We start from the raw sequence: 6386 nt of genomic DNA, 5'->3' as shown, positions 1-6386 counted from the left end.
ATGAAAACTCAGATTACACAGTGGGAAAACATATTTGAAAATCCCATATGAGACAGATGACTTGTATCTATAATATACAAAGAACTCTCCAAACAACTTAAAAAAATCCAACTAGAAAATAGGCAGAGGACAGGAACAGACATTTCATGGAAGAGAATATACACATGGCAAAGAAGCACATGAAAAGATGCTCAACATCATTAGCATTAGGGAAATGCAAATTAAGACCATAATGAGATATCAGAGAATAACTAAAATTATAGTGACAACATCAAATGCTGGCGAGTACGTAGAAAAGTTATATCACGTCACTGGTGGGAAAATAAAATGGTTTAGCCACTCTGAGAAACAGCTTGACAGTCTCTTTTAATCCTAAAAGTAGATTCACCCTACAACGCAGTACTTGTACTCTTGAGCATTTATCCAAAAGAAACAAAAACTTAATTAAGTTCCCACAGAAACTTACACATAAATGTTCATAGCAGTTTTATTTATCATAGCCAATAACTGGCAACTACCCAAATGTCTTTCAATGGATGAATGTTGAAACAAATTGTGATAAAATCTTATGATAGAATACTACGGAGCAACGAAAAGGAACAAATTATTAATATATGCAAAAATTAAAATGAACTTCAAGGGAATGATGCTGAAGAAAAAATGTTTAAAAGCCAATCTCCGAAGATTAAGTAATTCATGATTATGTTTACGTATTATTCTTAAAATAACAAAACTGTGGAGATAGAGAACAGATTAGAAGTTGCCAAGGGTTAGAGATGGGGGTAGAAGGTACAGTGGGGAAACTTTGTGAGGTTTTTGTGGTCCCAGTACAAATAATACAGCACTCTTGGTTTTAATCCCTAAAGATTTTTAAAAACAATTCCTAATAAGAGTTGTCCAGATATTTAGCAATGGCAGCAGATTACAGGTATAGCTCCCCAACATGACAACTTCAAAAGAGATTGTACTAATTCAATGCATATGTTAATTTTAAAAAGGCCAGTCACAGTACTTAAATGGTATATATCTTAACGATATTATTCTAAGTATCTAGCTGTACCAGATGGACTAGCAGGATTTTCTGTACATTCAATCTTATTTAAGACAGTAAATCTTATAATAAGAGAGTTAAAAAAAGAAAAAGAAAAACAAACAAACCTCAACTACAGTTGGATATTCTCATAGGAAGATGAGGTGAAAATATGTAGCAGTGGTTCAAAAGCTTAAGCAGTGGCACCTAAATTTGGCTGCATATTAGAATCATCTGAAGCACTTTTTAAAAACCCTCACACTGACTGTTGGTCATCCTAGACCAATAAAATAACTTTAAATCTCCTCAGACGATGCCAGTGTCTAGCCAGAACTGAGAACCAGCAGACTAAGCAGAAGGGGATGTTTCTACAAAGATTTCTTAACAATAAGTCCTTTCACCCAATCAGATTTACCTTCCCACAAAGGGGTAAAGAAGGCTAGATGCTGACCATACTTGCTTAGCTTTAATTAGCACTTGTGACTCGCCCAAATCCTAGATCATGTTTCCCCTAAATTTCATGTTATTCCCTAAGTTTTTCAAATCCAGGGCTAAGGGGTTTGCCAGGATGAGGTTTTAAGTGTTCACACAGGGGAAGTCCCTGGCAAACCAGGACAGCGGTCACTACATTGAATTGTAAAGCATCCTAAATAACCCTGCCACTGCTCCCAGATACTAGTCTGTGCCAACCAGTGGAGAAAAGGCATTCTCCATTACTACCACGGCAAATGCTGCTGTACTTGCCTTGGCTACTCCCTATCTTTTCCAGGCGTCACTCCCCTTAACCTGCTGGTGGACACTTTGCCAGCTGACAATGCAGATATTTTCAAACTTTAAGGTGAATAAAAATCATATGGAGGGCCTGTTATAACAGAGATCACTGAGCCCCACTAGAGTTGCTGATTCCATAGGGCTGGGATAGGGCCCTAAAACTTGAATATCTGACACATTATCAGGGGACGCTGGTAAAGCTGGTCAAGTTGTTACCGAATGCAGGTTCGTGTGTCCGAAGCACAGTGAGGCCAAACAAACCTAAAGGTTGGAGTCTGGAGAAGAGAAAGGTTTATTGCAGGATCGAGCAAGGAGAGGGGTGGTCCATGTTCCAAAACCCCTGAAATCTCCAAAGGATTTCAGCAAAGCATTTTTAAAGGCCAGGTGAGGGAGGGACATCCCAGGGCATGTGATCAGCTCATGCACAATCCTCTGATTGGCTGATGTTGAGGCCACAAGGCAGGTAACATTATCCATCCTTAGGTGCCAGGAGGTCTGAGGGCTACGTGCTCATGATCATCAAGGAGTTCATTTCTTCCATTGGGTGGTGGTTTTTAGCATCTGAAAACTCAAGAAATATGCCTGAGATACTATTATCTGAGTACTTCAGAGAGAAACTACAATAGAGGATATGGGGGATGGGTCTGTCCTAGGAAGGCCCCATAGGGTACTGCTTGGTTACAAGGTGACCATACTTTGAGAACCACTGCTCTAGTGGCTTGGAATGTTAAGAAAGCAATGGAAGAATCCTTTCCCAGATCTAGATTCTAGTATCACCAGCTATTTTGGTGGGAGGAAGGGTAAGTTTTGTCCTTGCTTGGACTTCTTGTTCATTTATATCAAAGCCTATTTGAGGCAGTGCGTTCGGCAGTCCTGCAGATCTGTCTTTTGCTTCAACAGTGTTTGGAATGAACAGACCCAGGGACGCTCCTTGCTCCAGCCCCCGACCACCTTCCAACCTTTCTTCCTTTCGCAACCTTTGGAATCAGACACTCAGCTATCCTCAGCCTCCAGGACAGGCCAACACCAGTTTTTGAGCTTAGCTCCTTATCACTGATCAACCACGAGTTCACAGGTTCGTCAGAATTATTCCACCGAGGTGGAGGCCGCCGTCCACCGCCTGTTCAACATGCATCTGTGGACACTTACCTCTCTCTGAGCATCTATTTCGACAGCAACAATGGGACTCTGGACAGTATGGGCCACATTTTTCGCCAACTGGCTGAGGAGAAGTGTGAGGGCGCCCAGCGCCTCTTGAAAATGCAAAACCAGTGCTGCGGCCGCGCCCTCTTCCAGGATGCGCAGAAGCCTTCTCAGGATGAGTGGGGTAAAACCCAGGATGCTGTGGAAGCCGCCATTCTTAGGGAGAAGAATCTGAACCAGGCACTAACGGATCTGCGCGCCCTGGGTCCTGCCCGTGCAGACTCCCAGTTCTGTGATTTCCTGGAGAGCCGCTTCCTGGAGGAGCAGGTAAAACTCATCCAGAAGATGGGCGACCACCTGACCAACCTCCGCAGGCTGGCTGGTCCGCAGGCTGTGCTGGGCGAGTATCTCTTTGAAAGGCTCACCCTCGAGCCAAACAGGAGTCTCTGAAGTCCAGCCGCGTCTGAGGAGACCCTCTGGCGTCAGAGCTTCTGCCTGAAGCCCCGCTCTGCAGCCACTAGGCAGCTTTGTAACCGCCCTGGAGGCCTCTCCCAAGCCTTGGACCAAATGGAAACAATAATGCTTTTTGCAGAAGGAAAAAAAAAAAGCCTATTTGAAATACAAACAGAATAAAGCGAAAAAAAGAAATATATACATATATTCACGTTCTTTTAACATATGAATTGCCCCACTTTATCTGTGTGAAATAAGTTTGTTCCCATTATTGGGCTGGTTCTCAAGCTTTGCTGCTCGTTTGAATTACCTAAAGAGCTTTGAAGAAAAACATTGGTGTCTGGGTCCCAGCCCCAGAGATTTTGATTCAGTAGGTCTAGGGAGGAGCCTGGGCACGGGAAGGTCTCAGAGTTCCCCAGGTGATTCTAATGTGCAGCAACTTTGTGAACCACCTCTTGGCTTCAATGCAGCTAGTCATCAGATATTAAATCTAAGACACATGGACTACTAGTGCGTGAGCTCTGTCGCTAGGTGTATTCCATTTTCTTTCTCCTGGAAGATTCGTGCCAGGGAAAATGATTGATAGTTGTGTTACTTCTCTGAAATGGATGGAAATTTCCAATTAGCGTGAACAGGGGAGGGTGAATGGGTGAATGCAATAAGGTGTATCATTTACGTATTGCCCTATGTGTATGGCTAGAAGCTTTTGCAACTGAGGTCTGCCCTACTTTTCATGCTAATGGTAATGCTTGTCCTCCTAATGCAGCCATAAACTTTATAAGCCCATAGGTAGACAGCATCACAAAATATTTACCCCTCCCCACTGGCCCACTCTCAAGCTTCACTCCCCTTCCCCAATACACAAATGTACATCAATGCGCTTGAGACCAATATCAACATACTGACCTTCAATTCTTCTACTCTGCAGCTTCCCTCTTATCAGGAGATGTCAGCATTTAGTGCAAGGACAAATGCTTGCCTCTTGAGGAGTAATGTAGACAAAGCCTCCAAGAGACAAATAGCCCTCAGGGAGGGGGAAAAAGTCTTTCAAAAAGGTTGATGCCCAGAGGAGGCATTTTCAGTCATCTCAGCTTAGAGGTCAAATATCCAAAATTAAAAAGGTTAAAAAAAAGAAGAAGAAAGCAAGGAAGAAAAGAAGGAAACAATTTTCTTATCTCATAGTAATAAGGCAGTTTTCCTTAAAAAAAAAAAGACTTAAATTCTCTTTCCTAATCAAAATGTGCTTTTCCATCTTTAGACTATTCCTCTTATATCCTGTATTATTCATGATGTTTAATTCTTGAAATAGCACATGGCTGAAAACAGAAGCTAACCTCTTGTTCACTATGAATTAAATCTTCTTTTCCTAGGACCCGTCTACAATGTACAATTTGGGGTTGGCCAACATAATTATTTTCTCTGAAATACGTTACAGCATTTTGCCTTTTCAATATATAGTTATACAATACATTGATAACACAACATATTTAATATAGTCAATATAGTAAATACAGCTATAACACACATGATATGATGCCACTTTGGTGATTTTCTTCATCCATGTAATTCTGAAATTTGACAGTATAGTTTTCATATTCTAATGAGCTGAGTATTACCTTTGCAAGGATAGAAAAATAAAATAAATTCATAATATTCTTGTGTGGTTTGCCCCTGGGGTGGATTACCATAATGGGGGGATATTTGAGCCTTTCCCCAAGTCATTAAAAATCCTCCAGCGAGCAGCCCCTTGTCCTCTCCAGGGAGTGGGGGGAAAGGATCTTTAATCATAATAATCCTGGGGGGAGAAATCTCGGAAATAAGACATCTGCTTCTGTGCCTTGTTGTTTTGCAGAATAGCAATGATTGCCTTAGCAGCTTCTATTGCCATATGTATACAATAAGTAAATGAACAGAAAATTGAATGAACGCATAAAAGAAGGATAAACCCACCCAGCTTAACAAACCCACTCTCTCACCTGCTGTGCCCCGAAACATGAAAGAAAGAATCACGGGATCATAAGGACTAATAAAATAACAGTCTCTGTTAACAATATTGACAGGAGGTATAAGGATAATTTGTCTGATGTGGGACCAACAGCTTAACTAACTGCTTAATTCTTTTTTTTTTAAGGGCAATTCATTCATTTATTGTTTAAAGATTGTAAGACATCTGAATTTTTGTAGCACAATTTAAATGTTTTACTTTTTTGATAAAGCAGAGTATAATAGCAAAAACAATTAGTTTCCAGTAATATCTATATCTCTATTCAGAATTAAGTCTTCCACAGACATGTAACCTGGAAACAAAAGCCTGTTACAATAAGCAAAGCTTCAACAGAGTGGCTACTTTTCGGGCCAGGGAAAGGTTCATCCCTATAGGAGGATGATGTGCTATGTAAAATGGCTGCAAGGTCACAGCCTTGAGGGCGTTGGAAGTCTAGTATCCTATTCCACATTAAGTAGTTCGGGGAACTTCAAACGTCCGTTCATCTGCAACCAAGCTGGCAACCTTTAACTGCTATTTCAAGCAGGTAAGAAATAAATGAAAAGAAATCCCTACATTGATGTTCCTTGATTTACACTGTTAAATGGTTCATTAATATGTAATTCTGGCTAAGAATTACATTTGAGACTCCTTGCTCAGATTTTGGTTAACAGTACAAATCTTTCAGAAATTCATGTTTTTATTAATCAATAATTTGTCAGCTAGGATACGTTCAGGCATCAGCTGCAACATCAAAATAGGTGCACTGCCTCAGCGCTTTGGAAAGACATAATCTAAAACACTAATAGCAGACAAAATATCTGTTACTAGACAGCATATGTGCAGTACAGCAAGACAAAAACATATTCATATGTGCCACGGACCAGCCTCAGAAAGAGGATTTCACCGCCCAGGGTCAGAAGGGACGGGGTAAGGAACTGAAGTAGCACCGACAAATGGGGTCAGAAGGACCAAGACAACTGACGGTTGCAAGGCAAGTTTTAT

At 41.1% G+C, this 6386-nt stretch overlaps 1 pseudogene across 1 annotated transcript; it reads left to right on the top strand.

Moving 5' to 3' along the window:
* Nucleotides 1-2020: 2020 nt before the first annotated feature.
* Nucleotides 2021-3465, top strand: LOC308611567 (ferritin light chain-like; annotated as a pseudogene). The gene is made up of 2 exons: nt 2021-2046; nt 2870-3465. The product of its transcript is annotated as a ferritin light chain-like (transcript).
* Nucleotides 3466-6386: the final 2921 nt, after the last annotated feature.

Source organism: Mesoplodon bidens, assembly GCF_964165515.1.
Source record: "Mesoplodon bidens genome assembly, contig: HAP1_SCAFFOLD_461, whole genome shotgun sequence".
In the NCBI taxonomy this organism is placed as follows: Eukaryota; Metazoa; Chordata; class Mammalia; order Artiodactyla; family Ziphiidae; genus Mesoplodon; species Mesoplodon bidens.
The sequence above is the reverse complement of the archived record's forward strand: the minus strand, read 5'-3'. Positions and strand labels throughout refer to the sequence as shown.